Below are 22702 nucleotides of genomic sequence, written 5' to 3' on the forward strand. Positions count from 1 at the left end.
GTTCCCCGGCGACGGCTGTCGCCGGCCAGCGACGCCTCCAACAAAGAAAGCGGTCGCAGCGGCGACCGCAAGAAGATTGACAGGAGGAAGGCGGATCCGGGCGTCAACTCACCGTTTTCGGGGCGTGGAGATCCGAATGCAGGCATGTCGAGGCGTTTGGAGGGCGGATGTCTGACGTCAATTCCGGGACCTGCAACGCTGAAGTGACCGCACAGTCTTACCCTAGTCTAGTTCTGCACAAAACATTTTGGGCATAGCAGGGCTGCACAAGTGATCGCAGCTTTGCTATGCAAAAATACACTTCCCCATGGGGGTAATTCCAAGTTGATCGCAGCAGGAAATTTTTTAGCAGTTGGGCAAAACCATGTGCACTGCAGGGGGGGCAGATATAACATTTGCAGAGAGAGTTAGAGTTGGGTGGGTTATTTTGTTTCTGTGCAGGGTAAATACTGGCTGCTTTATTTTTATACTGCAATTTAGATTGCAGATTGAACTCACCACACCCAAATCTATCTCTCTCTGCACATGTTATATCTGCCCCCCCTGCACTGCAGTGCACATGGGGGGTCATTCCGAGTTGTTCGCTCGCAAGCTGCTTTTAGCAGCTTTGCACACGCTAAGCCGCCGCCTACTGGGAGTGAATCTTAGCTTATCAAAATTGCGAACGAAAGATTAGCAGAATTGCGAATAGACACTTCTTAGCAGTTTCTGAGTAGCTCCACACTTACTCGGCATCTGCGATCAGTTCAGTGCTTGTCGTTCCTGGTTTGACGTCACAAACACACCCAGCGTTTGCCCAGACACTCCTCCGTTTCTCCAGCCACTCCCGCGTTTTTCTCAGAAACTGTAGCGTTTTTTCGCACACACCCATAAAACGGCCAGTTTCCGCACAGAAACACCCACTTCCTGTCAATCACATTATGATCATCAGAACGAAGAAAAAAACCTCGTAATGCCGTGAGTAAAATTCCTAACTGCATTAGCAAATTTCCTTGGCGCAGTCGCACTGCGGACATTGCGCATGCGCATTAGCGACTATTCGCTCAGTTGCGAGAAAAAAATAACAAGCGAACAACTCGGAATGACCCCCATGGTTTTGCCCAACTGCTAAAAAATTTCCTGCTGCGATCAACTTGGAATTACCCCCATAGGCGGCGTCTAGTTGATCGCATTGGCTGCAAAAAGTGGCAGCGTGCGATCAACTCGGAATGAGGACCATTGTGAACGGACTGTATAATCGTGGTTCATACATTAGGCCCCGGGTGCGCATTTGGGTGATACTAATTGTTGTTGATTGCAGATAACGTTTGAGTGTTACTTGTATTATTGTATAAACCTCTCAGTATCAATTCTTCATTGTTTGATGCATTGCAGTGAATTGACTTCAGTATAAGTGTATATCTCACATCAGCTCTCAGTCAATGTTGTATAAGAAACGGCCTTGCCTTCCATTTTGGAAATAAATCCTGTGAAGTCAGAACCTCCTTGTATTGCTTAAAAGTGAAACTCCTCCTCCTACTCCGGAGGATTGTGGGAGAACCCTAAGAGGCCAGTCTGAGACCCTGATGGGTGTGACACATACATTATATAAATACAAGCGCTCTGCCTATATTATATATTCAATAATTTACAGAGCAACTAAAAGATATATTCATCATTAGCTCGGTATTACTATTTATATTCTCACAGATACAGGCTTAAGAATTGCATCTGCATATGCCCACTTTACTCTTCACTTTCCTGGTGCTTTATTTAACACACCTTTTATAAAATCTAACAATGCCCAAACATTGAAACAAAACACAGAAAACAGTACACTATGGGCCAGATGCAATGATGTCCGAACCCGGACTTTTTTTTAAAAGGGCATGGTTTTGCCTTGTAAGGGATTGCCCCTTTAAATAAAAACATCCAAGTTCGGCTGGAATCCCGCACGCTCACCAACCTCACCAATCGTCATTACATCCGGCACTATATCTAAAAAATGAACCTTGCTGTTTGTAATGAAAGAAAAAAAATATCAAGTACCACATAATTATCCTGTTTCCTTGTACCATTTCATTCCAAACAAGAGTGACTATCTTGGTATAATTCTGACCCACACCTGAAAGGGGAGGCTTCATAGCAAAGCATCAGCGCTATGCAGGTAAATCCTGTTTAGACTGAGCCAATAGGCCTAATTCAGAGATGGACGCAGTGACAATAGCAGATGCAAGCCGTGATGTTTTAAGTCTGCACATGCGTCTGAGTCACACTGCACATACTGTATGTACTGATTGTTTACCATTCGCAGATCAAATTAGGATGCAGAGAAAAGGAATTTCGTCGGGCGTACGTGGGAAGTAATAGGAGGTGGCTAGTGAGCAGCGGGCGTGTGGCTGCCTGTGATGGTGTCTAAAGATGCAGCGTATTACAGACGCAGTTAGTGGGCTGCTATATCGTCCACCTCTGAATCATACGCGCTATCTCAAGTTCTTTGCTCACACTCTAGTCAGGGCACAGATATGGTAAGGATGTGGTTGCAGTGTGGCTGCTTGGATGTAATCCAGTGTAGCGTGTGGTTGTCCTTCTGGCCACCTGAAACTGAACTTTCTCAGAAGGTTGGAGGTGAAAATGAATAGCTCAGTTCTGGCTAGCTGCTCTCCCAAGCAAGCACGATGACCTGCAGAACAAGAGAGCAAGAATCACTATGCAATTCTCTAGGAAACAAGAGTTGGGCAGCAGGCAATATGGGCGCATACAATAACATATCCTACAAATGTAGTGAAATAGCACAGATTGGGGCTTGTGCAGAGTTGAAAGTACATATGTTGGCACAGCATATTTTGCACGTGTTCACACTGTATGCACCACAATTCAGCATACTCATTAGGGGTGATGCAAAGTCCTATTCATTTCAAGCACATCTACACTTATATCTGAAGAGGTGTAACTAGGTTGTAATGATTTGTTCTCACGTATAGTAAGTTAAATGAGGGCATATTGATGCAACCATGGTCTAGGCAGAGTTTAACGTAAGTGTAGATATGTCTATTTCTAAGTGTATCTTGTAAACTTACTATAGGGAGATGCAAGTGCAGCCTAAGGATGATGTCTAGTAGCAAAGTGAGCAGGATGTAGTTATGTGACCGCCGGTCACTATACCGACGCCGGGATCCCGACTGATTGACAGCCCAACAGTCGGCATGCCAAGTAACAGGGTCTATTCCCAATCATGGGTGTACCATAGAGTGGGATTAGAACCTGTGGTAAGTGCTGCGAGCCACTGAGCCCTCTGCGTGGTGAGCGCAGCGAACTCACAAGGGGCTTCATTGTGCTTACACTCCTGCCGACAATTTAAAGCTTGGGATTCCGGCGGGATCCCAAACGCCGGTCACCCGAACCCAACCCAACTGAGCAATGGAATGCATCTCGTAGGCATGTAGGAAAGTAAACCCCAGAGTATGTGAGTGTCTGCCTCTGGACAAGAAAGGGTTTCTGATTTGTGTGAGGTGTTTAGTAGGTGAGGATTATGGGTGGTCAGCCTACAGTGTTTGTTTAGGGGTGGGTTTGTCAGGGCAATTTTGTGAGTTAGGGTGCTGTCACCTGACGCATGCGCAGATAGGACTCAACCTGGAAGTCCTATCATCTCTTACCGCAAGAGCTGTGCTTTGTAATTTTCTTTATGAGTACAGCGTTAGTAAATGCTGATATGCTGCGGTGAGTGGCAGGATGCATTGCAAGCAAAATGCGATGTTTGCTGCATCCCACCCACCCATTATCTGTGCTACAAACTAGGGATCCTCAGCACCCATTACACAGTACATAATAAAATGAGCAAATACGGAAACAGCACTTACAGTTCAAGACAATATAGGACAGGTATAGAAAACCAGGGGTTAGGTTCCATCAAAGGGAGCATGGAGTATAAGATAGGTTAAGTAAGAAAAGGAAAGGCACATGAGGAAAGAAGGCCCTGCCCTTGCGAGCTTACAATCTAAAAGGTGAAGGGCTAACACAACGGGGTGACACAGAAAGGGTAGACAGTGAGCATAGACAAGAGGGTTAGGAGGAGAGTTGGCTGGGTTTCGTGTAGAAGTGGGTCTTGAGAGCCCGTTTGAAGTTTTGTAGAGAGGTGGAGAGTCGGATGTGGAGAGGCGGAGAATTGCAGAGATAGGGAGCAGCACGTGCAAAATCTTGTAGGTAGGAGTGGGAAGAGGTAATCAGTTGGCAGGAGAGATGACGTGCATTTGCAGAGCGAAGAGGATGGGTGGGAATGTAAAGAGAGATAAGGTCAGAGATGTAAGAGGGAGAAGAGTGGGTGATGGCTTTGTAGGAGAGTGTGAGTAGCTTGAATTGGTTTCTGAATGTGAAGGGTAGCCAGTGAAGGTCCTGCAAGAGAGGGGAGGTAGATGTAGTACGTTTGGTGAGGAAGATGAGACGGGCAGCAGCATTGAGGATAGTTTGGAGTGGAGAGAGGCATTTTTCAGGGAGGCAAGATAGGAGTAGATTACAGTAGTCCAGTCTGGAGATGACCAGTGAGTGTTAGGCGCCGGGGTCCGCTCGGCCGTGCGGCCCGGCGCCTAGCAACCAGGGACGCCGTGCGCGTTCAGCCGCCGGCTCCCTGGCAACGCTAAGACGCCGGGCGCACGGAGCCGCTCTGACCTTAGCAACGGGGACGCCACGTTCAGCCGCGTTCCCCGTTGCTGGGTCTATTCTCATTACCCTGATTATGTGCTGGCCGTGCAGCATGCAAGCTGCACGGCATTTCTATTTGATTGTCCTGTCTGGATCCTGATTGGAGGGTGCCTGAATAAAGGCACCCTCAGGACTTCTTACAGACGCCGGTGATAGCTTCCTGTTTGCCTGTGTCTGCTGCAGAGAGTTCCCAGTCCCGGTCTTTTCGGTTGTTCCTGTCCTCAGAGATCCTGTACTCGGAAGTTACCATCTGTTCCTGGAGTCTGACCGAGCACCTTTAACATCTGGTGGTGTTCGTGAGTCGCGGCGCAGCCGTGTGTTGCGGCTTGTCCGCTTCTGTTTATTATTTTGTTTAATTGTGTTCTGGAGCTTTGCGGAGGATTCCGCTTCCACAGATCCACTCTGGTGTCCGGCGGTGCCGGATAGGAGTGTCGGATCAGTGGATCCTTGGTTGTCCTTTTTCCTGGCGGCTAGTCCGCACATACCTTTTGATTTAGTTAGTTAGCTTGTAACCCCTGGCCTGGTTGCTTAGTCAGAGGGCCCCTTGTTATCACCCTGTCTCGGACTTCCCCTTGTCTCCCATTAAGACCTGCGGGGGCATCGGGGTTGGGCAGACATAATCCGCCCTTCGAACGCGGCTGCCATGGGCTCAAGCAACCATAGTCTCGCAGGGGATTTCTGATAACACGGGCGAGACAACGGAGTTAGGGCGCCAGGGGTTACTAGGCTATCCAGCTCCCACAACCAGCTTATTTTCCTGTACTCAGATCCCTGCCATAAGATCTCCTCCGGTCTGGAGTACAGGAATCATAACATTATCACCGGCCTACAAAAAAAGATTTAACTTACAGTAAATTTTTTCACTTTTTAGTTGGGAGATTTTTGTCGGCCTTATGAATCCCACCGGTGTTGGGCCAAACCCTGGCCAGCTTCTTGTTAGTCAGATTCAGGAACTTACTCAGATGGTTCAGGATCTGTCCCTCCGGGTGAGGTCACAGGAAGATCTGTTACGGACTTCCCCGAGGGTCATCCCTGAACCAAAAATGCATCTGCCTGACCGTTTTTCTGGGGATAGAAAACAGTTTTTTAATTTTAAAGAATCTTGCAAACTGTATTTTCGTTTAAGACCAGTTACCTCAGGTACAGAGGCTCAGCGGGTTGGGATTATTATTTCTCTACTTCAGGGGGATCCTCAGACCTGGGCTTTTGGTTTAAAGACAGACGATCCGGCCTTATCGTCTGTAGACGCCTTTTTAAAATCTTTAGGGCTATTGTATGACGACCCTGATAGAGAGGCGTCCGCAGAAAGTCAGTTGCGTGCTCTTAGACAGGGTAGGAATCCCGCAGAGAATTATTGTACGGAGTTTCGCCGTTGGTCGAACGACTGTGGCTGGAATGACCCAGCCCTGCGCAGTCAGTTTCGCCTCGGCTTATCGGAATCTATAAAAGACAGTCTCCTCCAGTATCCCGCTCCTGAGACCCTCGATAACCTCATGGAGCTATCTATTAAAATAGATCGTCGGCTCAGAGAGCGGAGGGCTGAAAAAGGGGCATCTGTCGGGTCCTCTCCCTGGGTTCCTTCCATTCCTGTAGACATAGAGGAGCCTATGCAGATTGGTCTCTCCAAATTGTCTCCGGAAGAAAGAACCAGGAGGCAAAATTATGGTCTGTGTTTATACTGCGGAGGTAAGGGACATTTTGCCCGTAGTTGTCCAAACAAGTTGGGAAACTTCCTGACCAAGTGAATTGTGAGGGGGTTCACTTTGGTCTGCAGCTCATCTCCTCAAATAATTCACTGTTGGTTCCTGCTAAAGTTTCCTATGGCAGCCTCTGTTCCTCGGTCTCTGCTTTTGTGGACAGTGGAGCTGCAGGAAACTTTATGGATTTAACATGGGCCAAGGCCTTAGGTATTCCTCAGCTAACCTTAGGTAGGTGTATCACCATGCATGGTTTAGATGGGAGTCCTTTATCCAATGGGGTTATTTCTCTATGTACACCTCCTGTTTTGCTCTCGGTGGGAGCTCTGCATTCTGAAAAAATTGAGTTTTTCCTTACCCATTGTCCAGCAGTTCCTGTGGTTCTGGGTCATCCTTGGCTGGCCTTTCATAATCCCGTCATTGATTGGCAGTCTGGGGAGATCCTACAATGGGGTACCATCTGTGATAAAGAATGTATTACGCTTCCTATCCGAGTAGCTGCCGCCAGTTCCGCACATATTCCTGGGGAATACCAGGATTTTGTTGATGTGTTTTCCAAGGGCAATGCGGATATTTTGCCTCCCCATAGGCCTTATGATTGTGCCATTGAGTTAATTCCTGGTGCCACGTTGCCTAAAGGAAGGTTATATGCATTGTCTGGTCCTGAAACTGTGGCCATGAATGAGTATGTGAAAGAAAGCCTTGGGAAAGGGTTTATCAGGCCATCTAAATCCCCTTTAAGTGCAGGTTTCTTCTTCGTAGAGAAGAAGGATGGTTCACTCAGACCCTGCATTGACTTTAGAGCTTTGAATAAAATCTCAGTAAAGAATACTTACCCTCTGCCGCTGATCTCTGTCCTCTTTGATCAGCTACGTTCGGCTGTTATTTTTTCTAAGATTGATCTTAGAGGAGCATATAACCTCATCAGAATCAGGTCAGGGGATGAGTGGAAAACGGCATTTAGTACTCAGTCGGGCCACTATGAGTATCTGGTCATGCCATTCGGCCTATCTAACGCTCCGGCAGTTTTCCAGGATCTCATTAATGATGTGCTCCGTGAGTTTCTGGGAAGATTCGTCGTGGTCTATTTAGACGATATTTTGATATATTCTGACTCAGTGGAACAACATGTTACCCAGGTGCGTCAGGTGCTAAAGAGATTACGTGAAAATCACTTATATGCCAAGCTGGAGAAGTGTGAATTTCATGTCACGGAAGTATCCTTTTTAGGGTACAATATTTCCCCTCGGGGATTCCGAATGGAACCAAAAAAGCTCCAAGCCATCCTTAGTTGGGCGCAACCCACCAATTTAAAAGCAATTCAGCGCTTTTTAGGGTTTGCAAACTACTATAGAAGATTTATTCACTCTTTCTCTGACCTAGTTGCTCCCATTGTGGCACTTACTAAGAAGGGAGCAGATCCTACCAATTGGTCATGTGAAGCGGAGTTATCTTTTCAGGCCTTAAAACAAGCCTTTGTCTCAGCCCCTGTCCTTAGACATCCCAACCCAGAATTACCTTTCATTATTGAGGTGGATGCCTCGGAGGTTGGAGTAGGGGCTATCCTTTCTCAGAAGGATCCAGATTCCCTTGAGTTACATCCTTGTGCCTTTATGTCCAGGAAATTCTCATCTGCAGAATCCAACTACGATGTTGGTAACCGGGAATTGCTGGCTATTAAATGGGCTTTCGAGGAGTGGAGACATTGGCTTGAAGGAGCTACCCACACCATTTCAGTTTTGACTGATCACAAAAATCTTCAATACATTGAATCGGCTAAACGACTGAATGCCCGACAGGCTCGTTGGGCTTTATTTTTTACTCGTTTCAAATTCATTATCACCTTCAGACCAGGTTCCAAGAATACCAAGGCAGATGCCCTGTCACGCAGTTTCCTTCCGGTTCAAGACAACAGTCCTGTTACTCCCATACTTCCGCCTTCAGTCATTCAGGCAGGTCTCACACAGGATGTATTTTCCCAATTAAAGCTGCTTCAACATCAAGCTCCGGGAAATACTCCTGCTAGTCGTCTTTTTGTTCCTGAGTTTTTGAGAGCAACTGTTTTGGCGGAATTTCATGATAGCAAAGTTGCAGGGCATCCGGGAATCGCTAAGACTTTGGAATTAGTATCCCGCTCAGTATGGTGGCCTGGTCTTTCCAAAGACATTAAAGAGTTTGTTTTTTCGTGTCAGGTCTGTGCACAGCATAAAGTTCCCCGTTCTTTGCCTATTGGTCAACTTATGCCCTTGAAAGTTCCTCTTAGGCCATGGTCGCATATCTCCATGGATTTTGTGGTGGATCTCCCTCTGTCAGCCGGATGCCGAGTCATATGGGTGGTAGTGGACCGTTTTAGCAAGATGGCCCATTTTATTGCTCTTCCCCGATTGCCATCTGCCCAGGGATTGGCAGTCTTGTTCCTCTGTCATGTTTTCAGACTCCATGGGTTACCCACTGATATTGTTTCTGACAGGGGTCCACAATTCATTGCGCAATTTTGGAAGTCTTTTTGTGCTTCATTAAAGATGAAATTATCATTAACCTCCGGCTATCATCCACAATCCAATGGACAGACTGAGCGAGTTAACCAATCTCTAAAACAATATTTGCGTTTGTACTCGGCCAAACTCCAAAATGACTGGTCTGAGTTTCTTCCATTGGCGGAGTTTGCTTATAATAATGCCTGTCATTCCTCCACCAATGTGTCTCCATTTTTTGCAGTTTTTGGTTTCCACCCCAGAGCTAATTCATTTTTTCAACATTCCTCTGTCTCCTCTCTGGCCCTGACCTCTCATCTTAAACTTATTTGGAAAAAAGTGCACCTGGCTCTCAGAAAAGCAGCTTTCCGGGATAAAAATTTTTCTGACAGGCTCCGGCGGCCGTGCACTTTTAAAGTAGGAGACAGGGTGTGGTTGTCGACTCGCAACATCAAACTTCGACAAACCTCAGCCAGATTGGGTCCTAGATATATTGGACCATTTCTCATTATCAAAAAAGTCAATCCAGTTGCTTTCCGGTTACGTTTACCAAAAACTTTACGGATCGGAAATACCTTCCATTGCTCATTGCTTAAACCATATGTTTCGTCCAGCAGATTTCCTCGTAAAAAATCTCAGGGGAGATCACCAGTTAATGTACAGGGTCAGCAAGAGTTCTTGGTTGAGAAGGTTCTCGATTCCAAGTTGTCCTGGGGTCGGCTTTATTTTTTGGTGCATTGGAGAGGTTATGGGCCAGAGGAAAGGTCGTGGGTCCTGGATGAAGACCTTCATGCCCCATAGCTCAAAAGGGCATTTTTTCGTGAATTTCCTCGGAAACCTGGCTTTAGGGGTTCCTTGACCCCTCCTCAAGGGGGGGGTACTGTTAGGCGCCGGGGTCCGCTCGGCCGTGCGGCCCGGCGCCTAGCAACCAGGGACGCCGTGCGCGTTCAGCCGCCGGCTCCCTGGCAACGCTAAGATGCCGGGCGCACGGAGCCGCTCTGACCTTAGCAACGGGGACGCCACGTTCAGCCGCGTTCCCCGTTGCTGGGTCTATTCTCATTACCCTGATTATGTGCTGGCCGTGCAGCATGCAAGCTGCACGGCATTTCTATTTGATTGTCCTGTCTGGATCCTGATTGGAGGGTGCCTGAATAAAGGCACCCTCAGGACTTCTTACAGACGCCGGTGATAGCTTCCTGTTTGCCTGTGTCTGCTGCAGAGAGTTCCCAGTCCCGGTCTTTTCGGTTGTTCCTGTCCTCAGAGATCCTGTACTCGGAAGTTACCATCTGTTCCTGGAGTCTGACCGAGCACCTTTAACATCTGGTGGTGTTCGTGAGTCGCGGCGCAGCCGTGTGTTGCGGCTTGTCCGCTTCTGTTTATTATTTTGTTTAATTGTGTTCTGGAGCTTTGCGGAGGATTCCGCTTCCACAGATCCACTCTGGTGTCCGGCGGTGCCGGATAGGAGTGTCGGATCAGTGGATCCTTGGTTGTCCTTTTTCCTGGCGGCTAGTCCGCACATACCTTTTGATTTAGTTAGTTAGCTTGTAACCCCTGGCCTGGTTGCTTAGTCAGAGGGCCCCTTGTTATCACCCTGTCTCGGACTTCCCCTTGTCTCCCATTAAGACCTGCGGGGGCATCGGGGTTGGGCAGACATAATCCGCCCTTCGAACGCGGCTGCCATGGGCTCAAGCAACCATAGTCTCGCAGGGGATTTCTGATAACACGGGCGAGACAACGGAGTTAGGGCGCCAGGGGTTACTAGGCTATCCAGCTCCCACAACCAGCTTATTTTCCTGTACTCAGATCCCTGCCATAAGATCTCCTCCGGTCTGGAGTACAGGAATCATAACAGTGAGTGGATGAGGGTCTTAGTAGCATCCTGGGTGACAAAGGGTCTGATCCTGGAAATATTTTTGAGATAAAATTGGCAGGTTTGTGAGAGGTACTGAATGTGTGGTTTGAAGGAGAGGGTGGAGTCAAGGATTACTCCAAGACAGCGCACTTGGGGGCTAGAGCAGATAGTTGTGCCATCAATGGATAATGAGCGTGTTGTGGTGGTAACTGGGCTGCGGACACATGGAATAATCTATCTTGTAAAAGATTGATGGATCTTAAGCACCCAATGCAAGTATCGGGATTTGCATTGGGTGCAAGTCCCGATACTAATAATCACAGCTGCAGACAGAAAAAGAGTGGGTGGGCCGACCTTCTGTATAAACCTGTGCTCACATTAGCATAAGGCAGTAAGCAGACCGCAGCAAAGCAGCCGTAGGTATATCCCACTTAGAATCAGCTCCTATACTATGGGCCTTATTCAAGATCACATTTTACATATTTTCGGCCCAGTGCATTCTATGCTTGCGCAGGCTAGGCAATGTGATTGCATTGCAGTGATGCGAACGCCTCTGCCTGTTTCACAGGCTGAGGAGCTTGTGGGGTTTCAGAGTGGCGTTGCGGGGGACGTGGCGACAGGAACCCAGATGCGTCTGAGTCATTTTCATGATGGGCACATGACGTCACACACGGCCTCTGCAATGGGAAAAATGGCGGCGGTGCTCCTGCCTTCGCAGGATTGACCACAGTTTGCAGCGATCACAATCTAATTGCGATGTAATTGCAATTAGATTACGATCACTGCACTGGGCGGCACTTAAAATTATTGACGCTGTGCTGGGCGGCCCCCAGCATGTGATCCTCAGCAGTTGCAGTTTTGCTTTTTTTAGCAAAACTGCAACTGAAGCTGAATAAGGTCCTATGGGGGTAATTCCAAATTGATCGCAGCAGGAATTTTGTTAGCAGTTGGGCAAAACCATGGGGGTCATTCCGAGTTGTTCGCTCTGTAAATTTTTTTGCATCGCAGCGATTTTCCGCTTAGTGCGCATGCGCAATGTCCGCACTGCGACTGCGCCAAGTAAATTTACTATGCAGTTAGGAATTTTACTCACGGTTTTTTCTTCGTTCTGGTGATCGTAATGTGATTGACAGGAAGTGGGTGTTTCTGGGCGGAAACAGGCCGTTTTATGGGTGTGTGTGAAAAAACGCTACCGTTTCTGGGAAAAACGCGGGAGTGGCTGGAGAAACGGAGGAGTGTCTGGGCGAACGCTGGGTGTGTTTGTGACGTCAAACCAGGAACGACAAGCACTGAACTGATCGCAGATGCCGAGTAAGTTTGAAGCTACTCAGAAACTGCTAAGAGGTGTGTAATCGCAATTTTGAGAATCTTTCGTTCGCAATTTTAAGAAGCTAAGATTCACTCCCAGTAGGCGGCGGCTTAGCGTGTGTAAAGCTGCTAAAAGCAGCTTGCGAGCGAACAACTCGGAATGAGGGCCCATGTGCACTGCAGGGGAGGCAGATTTAACATGTGCAGAGAGAGTTAGATTTGGGTGTGGTGTGTTCAATCTGCAATCTAATTTGCAGTGTAAAAATAAAGCAGCCAGTATTTACCCAGCACAGAAATAAAATAACCCACCCAAAATCTAACTCTCTCTGCACATGTTATATCTGCCTCCCTTGCAGTGCACATGGGGGGTCATTCTGAGTTGTTCGCTCGCAAGCCGTTTTTAGCAGCTTTGCACACGCTAAGCCTACGCCTACTGGGAGTGAATCTTAGCATAGTAAAATTGCGAACGAAAGATTCGCAATATTGCGAAAAGACATCTCTGTGCAGTTTCTGAGTAGCTCCAGACTTACTCGGCATCTGCGATCAGTTCAGTGCTTGTCGTTCCTGGTTTGACGTCACAAACACACCCAGCGTTCGCCCAGCCACTCCTCCGTTTCTCCAGCCACTCCCGCGTTTTTCCCAGAAACGGTAGCGTTTTTTCCCACACGCCCATAAAACGGCCTGTTTCCGCCCAGAAACACCCACTTCCTGTCAATCACATTACGATCGCCTGAACGAAGAAAAAGCCGTGAGTAAAATTCCTAACTTCATAGCAAATTTACTTGGCGCAGTCGCAGTGCGAACATTGCGCATGCGCACTAAGCGGAAAATCGCTGCGATGCGATGAAATTTACCGAGCGAACAACTCGGAATGACCCCCATGGTTTTGCCCAACTGCTAAAAAATTTCCTGCTGCGATCAACTTGGAATTAGTACTACAATTATAACCACATATTAACATAGGTGGTCATTCCGAGTTGTTCGCTCGCTAGCTATTTTTATCAGCCATGCAAATGCTATGCCGCCTCCCACTGGGAGTGTATCTTAGCTTAGCAGAAGTGCGAAAGAAAGGATCGCAGAGCGGCGGCAAAGTTTTTTTGTGTAGTTTTAGAGTAGCTCAATACCTACTCAGCGCTTGTGATGACTTTAGATTGTTCAGTTCCTGTTTTGACATCACAAACACACCCTGTGTTCGCCCAGCCACGCCTGCGTTTTTCCTGGCACGCCTGCGTTTTTTCGATCACTCTGTGAAAACAGTCAGTTGACACCCAGAAACGCCCACTTCATGTCAATCACTCTGCGGCCAGCAGTGCGACTGAAATGCTTCGCTAGACCATGTGTGAAACTACATTGTTCGTTGTAATAGTACGTCGCGCGTGCACATTGCGCCGCATACGCATGCGCAGAATTGATTTTCTTTGCCTCATCGCTGCACAGCAAACAAATGCAGCTAGCGATCAACTCGGAATGACCACCATAGTCTGTTCTGCAGGCTCCCTCTATTGGCTGTTGTTTCCTTTCCACATCTAATGACCCCTTCATATTAGGTGTAAAAACAGTTGTCACTAGAGGAAGTTTGCAGATTAGATCATATTTTGTGTGGAAATGAAAAATAAAGAACAGTTATATTGCAGTAAATGAATAGAAACCTAACATATAAGTCAGCATAATAACAGTATCTCTACCTTAGGTGTATAATAGGTGATTTTTGGAATATTATTAAAAATAAAGAAATTTGGATTGCAGCCAATTGAATACATTTTAAATTCACTTACTATTTATTTCCACAATCATTATTTTAACTTTACTACATTATGCTTTTGGGCAGGATCCATAGAAGCGAATAAAATTCTCGCAAGTTTTTAAATTAAAATAAACCCTGCGACAAATAAATTGAAAATTGAGTGCTAGCCTCCTGAAGAAATGTAGTTGTTATAATAAAATGCAGTAGGTAGAATCTCAGATGAAAGGGTTAAAACTACTAGAAATAAACTGTAAATCTGTCTGAATGTGCACATACAACTATCATAGGCAAATGTGTGTGTGTGTTGGGGGTGGGGTTTCCAGTTGTCTGGTAACCTCCCTTTCCCCAGGCTGGCCAGTGGCCCATATCATGACCACAATAATAGATTTGACAAGGCTGTGGCCACAACATGCATTATAAGTGATTCAATGGAGTTTCGGCTTGTGCCCAGTGGAAACAGCTTCTCCTATCAACTCTACCATATGTGTGTGTGTATCTGAGGACTCAATCAGGGCACCAGATAGAGATAAAAGCAGCTGCCAGCAAGAAGAGATGGGCATCTTACCATGAGGTGGGAGCTGGAGCGTAGGGAGGGCGGTTCCGGTAAAGTGCAAGCTCCAGGCGCCGAAAACTTCAGTGGGCGCTGCTGCCGAGATGCTTACCAATGGCGCTGCTCCCTTGTAGCCTGGCCAGGCTGGCACTGAGCTCTTCCCAGACGTGGCCCGAGCTGTGCATGCACCTACAGTCAGTGACGCATTGTCGTGACGTAATAGGTCACGTTGTCGCACATCGTCTCCATCCGCACTGAGGCAGGCTGTGGTGGAAGGTGATGGGGCTGAGGAAAGTGATTGGGCTGGGGGCTGAGGAAGGTGATGGGTCTGTAGGTGAGGAAGGTGATGGGGCTGAGGAATGTAATGGGGCTGTGGCTGATGAGGAATGTGATGGGGCTGTGGCTGATGAAGGTTATGGGGGCTGTGGCTGAGGATGGTGATGAGGGGCTGAGGATGGTGATGAGGGGCTGAGGACGGTGTTGATGGGCTAAGGTCAGTGTTGAGGGGCTGAGGACGGTGATGAGATGCTGAGGTGATGAGGGCTGAGATGATGAGGTGCTGAGGACCCAGGCGAGGGAGGGAGTGGGACCAGATTTACCCTGTGTGTCAGTCGGGATCCGGTCTCTAGGTCGATAGTAACTAGGTCGACACTATCTAGGTCGACCACTATTGGTCGACAGTAACTAGGTCGACAGGGTTTCTAGGTCGACAGGGTCTCTAGGTCGACATGTTCTAGGCTGACAGGTCAAAGGTCGACATGAGTTTTTCACGATTTTTTTCTTTTTTTGAACCTTTTCATACTTAACGATCCACGTGGACTACGATTGGAACGGTAATCTGAAGCTATGCTCGCCATGCAAGGGGACACGGTGCACTAATTGTGGTTCCCGGTCAGTCTACGAAGAAAACGACACCAAAAACACATAAAAAACTCATGTCGACCTTTTCACCTGTCGACCTAGACCATGTCGGCCTAAAGACCCTGTCGACCTAGAGACCCTGTCGACCTAGTTACTATCTACCTTCCATACCACCACCGTGTCAGTCCAACCTTGACAATAACTTTCGCTTACTTCTTTATGTCAGCTCAGGTACCTGCAGAGAAAGGTAAAAAGGCTTCATTGGGCACAAATATTCCCTCCTCATCTAGGAAGTGTGTGGGGTTGAACTGTCGTGGTGTTTTCCATTTCTCAGGGTCATACAGAACAGAAGACAGATTTGGCAGAATTATAGTTCCCTGTGAAAACAGAGCAGTGATATTGACAGTATAGTACATGCAGTGCAGTGGAAGAGTATGAAATCTAGGTGTTTTCTGCCTTTACTAATTCAATTAATATCACTGTAGGTAATTCAAATGTAGATGCACATGGCATCAGTGTATTAAGAGAGGAGGGGCCCTGTTTGCAGTCTCCATCCGGGCCCCCTCCTCTCTAGCCAGCAGCACAAGTGTTTAAAAATGTTACTGCCATTTTTTCTACTGCGTGTGTGCAAGATGCCGTCACTGCACCATTTTCCGGCTGATTCGTGCAGCGCTGCCGGCATGGGACTCCAGAAAGGTAAGTTTTGAACATCAGGGTATGCACTGTTGGCCCAAGTGCTCTGCACACCCTGCACCCATTATATATATTGCACTGGCACATGGATTTTATTTTAGTACAAGTCAGCTGAGGAAATGAATCTGTAAAGCTGAAAAGGACGCGTTCACTTTATGGGGCTTGCGCTAAGTTTGTTAGAATACACATCTAACTTGCAAGTGAATAATGAGCCCCAGAAAAAGGTGACATTTCTTTTAGGTTGCATAGGTTGTTGTATCCACAAGATGAGCCCAGAAAGGCAATGGCCCTCATTCCGAGTTGTTCGCTCGGTAATTTTCTTCGCATCGCAGCGATTTTCCGCTAATTGCGCATGCGCAATGTTCACACTGCGACTGCGCCAAGTAAATTTGCTAAGAAGTTTGGTATTTTACTCACGGCATTACGAGGTTTTTTTCTACGTTCTGGTGATCGTAGTGTGATTGACAGGAAGTGGGTGTTTCTGGGCGGAAACTGGCCGTTTTATGGGTGTGTGTGAAAAAACGCTGCCGTTTCTGGGAAAAACGCGGGAGTGGCTGGAGAAACGGGGGAGTGTCTGGGCGAACGCTGGGTGTGTTTGTGACGTCAAACCAGGAACGAAACTGACTGAACTGATCGCAGTGGCAGAGTTAGTGTCGAGCTACTCAGAAACTGCAAAGAAATTTCTATTCGCAATTTTGAGAATCTTTTGTTCGCAATTTTGCTAAGCTAAGATTCACTCCCAGTAGGCGGCGGCTTAGCGTGTGCAATGCTGCTAAAAGCAGCTTGCGAGCGAACAACTCGGAATGAGGGCCAATGGTAGCAGATATGCATCCTTTACTCCTGGAGAGTAGTATATGGGCCTGGTTTATGCCAGTAGATGAAGCTTCACAGTGACAGTAGTAAATGCTAAAAATAAACAATTCATACACAATATAGGGGGTAATTCCGAGTTGATCGCAGCAGTAATTTTGTTAGCAGTTGGGCAAAATCATGTGCACTGCAGGGGAGGCAGATATAACATGTGCAGAGAGAGTTAGATTTGGGTGGGTTATTTTATTTCTGTGCAGGGTAAATACTGGCTGCATTATTTTTACACTGCAATTTAGATTGCAGATTGAACACACCCCACCCAAATCTAACTCTCTCTGCACATGTTATATCTGCCTCCCCTGCAGTGCACATGGTTTTGCCCAACTGCTAACAAAGTTCCTGCTGCGATCAACTCAGAATTACCCCCATAGTACATGTCTAGACAATGTAATTAACAATTAATAAGGTAACATTCACATCGTGAAAGGAATTTAAGCTATAAATCAATAAACACATCCATTGTCTTATTGCACTAGACCAGTGGTTTCCAAACTCAACCCTCAAGGCACGCTTAATTTACTGTAGGTACACACAATGCAATTATTGTGCCGATTTGCAATAATCAGGTGATCGGCCTGCTTTATTGTGTAGTGTGTAGGCATTAGCGTTTGGCCAAACGCTATTAAAACAGTCCACAAATGTCCAGAAATGATCAGCTCTGCTTTTCTGATCACCCAGTCTTACTTAGGGTTCAGGTAGGGACGGTTAGGGATAGGCTTCAGAAGGGGTAGGTTAGGGTCCAGGCTGCAAGATGGGTGGGTTAAGATTAGGCTGCGGGAAAAGGGAGTTAGTGGTAGGAGTAGGGTTAAAATACTTACGGAATCCATCAGGATTTTGATCGTTAGGATGGCGCTGTCAGCATCCTGACTGCAGGGATTGTAACTGCCGGATTTTTTACCCAACCAATTGTAGAACACATCCATACTGTATTTTGGTCATGCGTGCTCATTCTGTTTAAACCCCCTTGCACCCCCCCCCCCCCCCTTCCATTCCTCCTTCATGCAAGTTGACGTAGTAGTAAAATAAAAAAAGAACATTTTGCAGGGGAAAAAAATACAAGTTATATTTACATCCACCTCTACATGAGCCTTTATGGGCTTATACTGTTGTATAGTGAGATGAGGTCAATGAGGTCAATTATGACAATATAAATTAGGGCAAGTGATACAGCTTTGATGGGTATGTATGTGTCTGTGTGCCACTCTGATTATACCATCACTCTGCCTGCCCTACGTTAGTCTGTCTCTGTCATCTGTCCCACCTGCACAAGTAGACAAACAATGGCAGTTGCTCGGTCATTCCTGGAGATAATTATACATCAGGTGCTAAAAAGGGGGAGGGGTCACAGACAAACAGCAGAGAGGGGGGGGGGGTGCTTTCCTTCCCCCTGGAATCTCACCAGCACACTAAATATTACCTGTAACCATACCTGAACCTAACTGGTAATAGAAATTCAGAGAATTGGTCACACATGTTTGCAAATGCATGTTTAGCTGCTAAGCCACTTCACAGTTTCTCTGATATCAGCAGTCCTAACACTACATAATAGCAGTGCCCACATAGGGCCATGTAATTTGTCTACAGTAAGGCCTCATGATAAAGGCTATTACTAAAATACATCCAGACAGAGAGCTAACTTACCCGGGAGCCACCCCCAGAATCTCCCATTAGCACTACAAGGAACAGAAAGGCATTGAATGGGAGCAGTATTTGGAAGGCATGATGTTCCTTGTAGTGCTATTGGGAGATCCTGGGGGTGGCTCCCGGGTAAGGTAGCTCTCTGTCTGGATGTGTTTTAGTAATAGCCTTTATCATGAGGCCGTACTGTAGACAAATGACATGGCCCTATGTGGGCACTGCTATTATGTATTGTTAGGACTGCTGATATCAGAGAAGCCTTGAAGTGGCTCAGCAGCTAAACATGCGTTTGCAAACATGTGTGACCAGTTCTCTGAATTTCTATTACCAGATAGGTTCAGGTATGGTTACAGGTAATTTTTAGTCTGCTGGGGGGATACCAGGAGGAAAAAGCACCCCCTCTCTCTGTCTGCTGTCCACCTGCACAAGTGTCAGATTGCCACAATCTCTATAGATATGCAGCTTCTTTTCTGGGCCTGACGCATGCAATCATTCTGAGGGGGGATGTACTAAGCCGTGATAAGAGTGGAGAAGTGAGCCAGTGGAGAAGTTCCCCATAGCAACCAATCGGCATTGACGTAACATTTATAATTTGCATACTATAAAAGTATGCAGAGCAGCTGATTGGTTGCCATGGCCAACTTCTCCACTGGCTTACTTCTCCACTTTTATCACTGCTAAGTACATCTCCCCCTGACTGCGTATTTTACACTTTGCATGCTCAGCATCACCACACCCCTGTGAGTGCAGACGCACAGAACATGTATTACCTGTTGCACTTTGAAGCCATTCAGCTTTGTCTCCTTCATGCACTTCCTGACAACCCCAACAGAGACAATATTACCAAAGCGCTGAATCTCATGGATAACGGCATTGGTGTATGGCAGCTGCTTTCTATCCTCATAGCAGATCACATGAGAGGATTCAAGGACGGTGTCCAGCTCGATTTGCACCTTATCTACAGAAAGAAAATGCCAGTTAGTGCATCTGTCTTTTTATATAAAACTGATTTATGCAAATAGAAGTAGTAAACCCCGGATTGGACTTTCTGTTGCCCCTCTTAATCACCAAAGAGCTCCATAGTCCTAGTTATTCCACGACTCTGCTACATAAAATAACCAAATGTATTCTGCCTTAAAATTTAAGACACAAACTAGCCCTGGTGCAAACAATCCCCAACCTATCCATCCGTGTCTCACCAAACTCAAAACCACTCCCACATTGTGGCAAGGTCACTGCCACTCTGAGTCAGTCTCAAAAGCAATACTTTTGGAAGGTATGCACTATGAAAATATTATCATACATTTTAGTGTCATTAATGTGGGCATAAAAAATCAGCTCTAAAGAAAACATACTGAGATATTGAGTCAGCCATAAACCTGGCTTTTGAGAGAAAGGATTGGTTGTCATCTATAAAGAAATGCATTGGGGGCAGAAGGACAGGGTCAGAGAACAGTTATGAAGGGGTCCATGTACTAAGCTTTGGAGAGAGATAATGTGGACAGAGATAAAGTACCTACCAATCTGCTTGCAACTGCCATGTTACAGGCTATGGGCCTAATTCAGACCTGATCGCAGCAGCAAATGTATTAGTTAATGGGCAAATCCATATGCACTGCAGGGGGAGCAGATATAACATGTACAAAGGGAGTAAGATTTGGGTGGGGTGTGTTCAAACTGAAATCTAAATTGTAATGTAAACATAAAGCAGCAAGTATTTACCCTGCACAGAAACAATATAACCCACCGAAATCTAACTCTCTGTGCAAATGGTATATCTGCCCCACCTGCAGTGCACATGGTTTTTACCAACTGCTAACAAAAATCCTGCTGCGATCAACTCAGAATTACCCCCATGGTTTTGCCCATTAGCTAACAAGTTTGCTGCTGCGATCAGGTCTGAATTAGGCCCTATGGGGCAGATGTATTAACCTGGAGAAGGCATAAGGAAGTGATAAAGCACCAGCCAATCAGATCCTAACTGTTAATTTACATAATGGAGCTGATTGGCTGGTGTCTTTATCACCTTGCACATATCACTGGTTTATCACTTCCTTATGCCTTCTCCAGGTTAATACATCTCCCCCCTATGTTTGAAAAAAATGACAGGAGCTGATTGGCTGGTACTTCTCTCTGTCCACTTTATCTCTTTCCAAGGCTTAGTACATAGACCGCTAAGTTAGAAAAGCAGAGGGCAAAAAAAAAAAGACCTTGTAGGACCCTAACAGAGGGGGAGATGTATCAAACCTTGGAGAGAACTAAATCGTATAGAGATAACGTACCAGCCGATCAGCTTTTGTCATTTTGCAGGCTGTGTTTGAAAAATGACAGAAACTGATTAGTTGGTACATTATCTATCTCCGCTTTATCTTTCTCCAAGGTTTGATAAATCTCCCCCAGAAGTAGGGAAAGGAAAGATTTGTCATAAGTAAAGCCACTGATGGTGCATTCAGAAAGTAAGAGCTAAAACATGAGACAACAGTTCTGTAAAAGCCAAAGGAGTAATGGTGCAATGATGGTGCCCAGGGAGGCACAACCACTGTCCAATCCATGATAGTGTTGCCAAAGAACCTACTACAAGATGATATGTATGTGGTATCTATTTGGATAAATCATAATTTACTTAGAGAATTAGGGGGGATTTATTAATGCTTAAAGGGAAATAATGTGGTTTGAGATAAAGTATCGGCCAAACAGCTCCTAACTGCCATGTTACAGGCGGTGTTTGAAAAATGACAGTGGCTGATTGGTTGATAGTTTATCTTTTTTTAATTTTATCACTCTCCAAGCCATAGTACATATCCCCGTGTGTGAAATAACTATCCTATTGACCAGTGCATAACCTTTTATATGTGCCCATATGTACAGTTGAGGATCTGATGAAATGTCAGCTTTGGGCAGTGAGCATGTCTTCAAGTCTCTGCTCCCTTTATGATGGGTTGAAACTAGAGAACCAAACCCCCCCCACCCCTACCCCGAACATCACTTTCCGAACCAGAATCTGAGTCCGCTCGGGACTTCCCACCAGGCTCGGATCCCAGAATGAGGCAAAATGTCATCATCCTGTTGTCAGATTCTCGTGGGTTTTGGATTCCATATAAACTGCCGCGTATAACCGCCATTTTCACTCCGGACTTGGAGAGTGAGGGAGACAAACCTCTGTCTCTCTCAGTGGGTGGGGTCAGTGTGTGCTCTGTAAGCGTGCTGTTCCTGTCACTGTGAGTAGATAAAGACAACCTTTCTGTCAAACTGACAGGTGGCACACCCCCTTTCTCTTAGGCTCGACCCCCTTTAATATTAAATGATAGTGTTTTATATCGCTTTAATATAAAATGTTATATAAATTTATAGTGTTCGATATTAAACCGTATTAAAAGATAATGACTTTGAAAAGAGTGTCACGCAACACCAGTCGCAGAGTGTCACGCAACACCAGGCGCAGAATGCGCAATAAAGATCACAAACAACCAGCTTGTGATGAAAAAAATCACTATTTTGATTAGTCTGTACACTTTCAAACACTACTTTGTTATAGTTCACATGTTATAGTTCACACATTCCAACAATTTAAACGTCTCGCTTGGTACACATGGTACAGTTTTAAAAAGCATAATAACTAATGACCATGTCCATTTTCTTAGATGCACGGAAGCATCACACATGGCACTAATTTAAAAACATATTGATTTTAATGACCAGGCGTGATAAATGATGACAGCACATTTTAAAAATCCACAGATCTACGGACTACAATATGACCATGTCCATTTTCTTAGATGTACGGAAGCATCACACATGGCACTAATTTAAAAACATATTGATTTTAATGGCCAGGCGTGATAAATGATGACAGCACAATTTAAAAATCCACAGATCTACGGACTACCATGACAAAACAAATTCAAAAGTCTTAGTACTACAGAATACAAAACTTGTAATGATGACACCTGTTTATTAAACCAGCTTGTTATCTCTGTAGAAGAACATTAGCGCCACCTACAGGGTTATGTGTTGACTCAAATGACAGTGTTTTTAAATAAATATATATATATTTATATATATACCCCTTATCCAAAATGTTTGGGACCAGCGGTATTTTGGATATCGGATCTTTCCGTATTTTGGATTAATGAGATATCATAATGAAATATCATGGTGATGGGTCCTAAATTTAAGCACAGAATGCATTTATGTTACATGTACACCTTATACACACAGCCTGAAAGTAATTTTAGCTACAAATCAGTAAGCCAGTGGATATTTATGGAATCATAAAATAATTTGTTTTCATGTACATTAGTTCATAAGAACTTCTGTATAATGCTTTTTATGAATTAA

At 45.8% G+C, this 22702-nt stretch overlaps 1 pseudogene; it reads right to left on the reverse strand.

The window, feature by feature from the left end:
* Nucleotides 1-2480: 2480 nt before the first annotated feature.
* LOC134910913 (cytochrome P450 2J5-like) overlaps nucleotides 2481-22702 on the reverse strand; it is a 155162-nt pseudogene continuing 134940 nt past the window's right edge.

The sequence above is a fragment of the Pseudophryne corroboree genome, chromosome 4 (assembly GCF_028390025.1).
Source record: "Pseudophryne corroboree isolate aPseCor3 chromosome 4, aPseCor3.hap2, whole genome shotgun sequence".
Classification (NCBI taxonomy): domain Eukaryota; kingdom Metazoa; phylum Chordata; class Amphibia; order Anura; family Myobatrachidae; genus Pseudophryne; species Pseudophryne corroboree.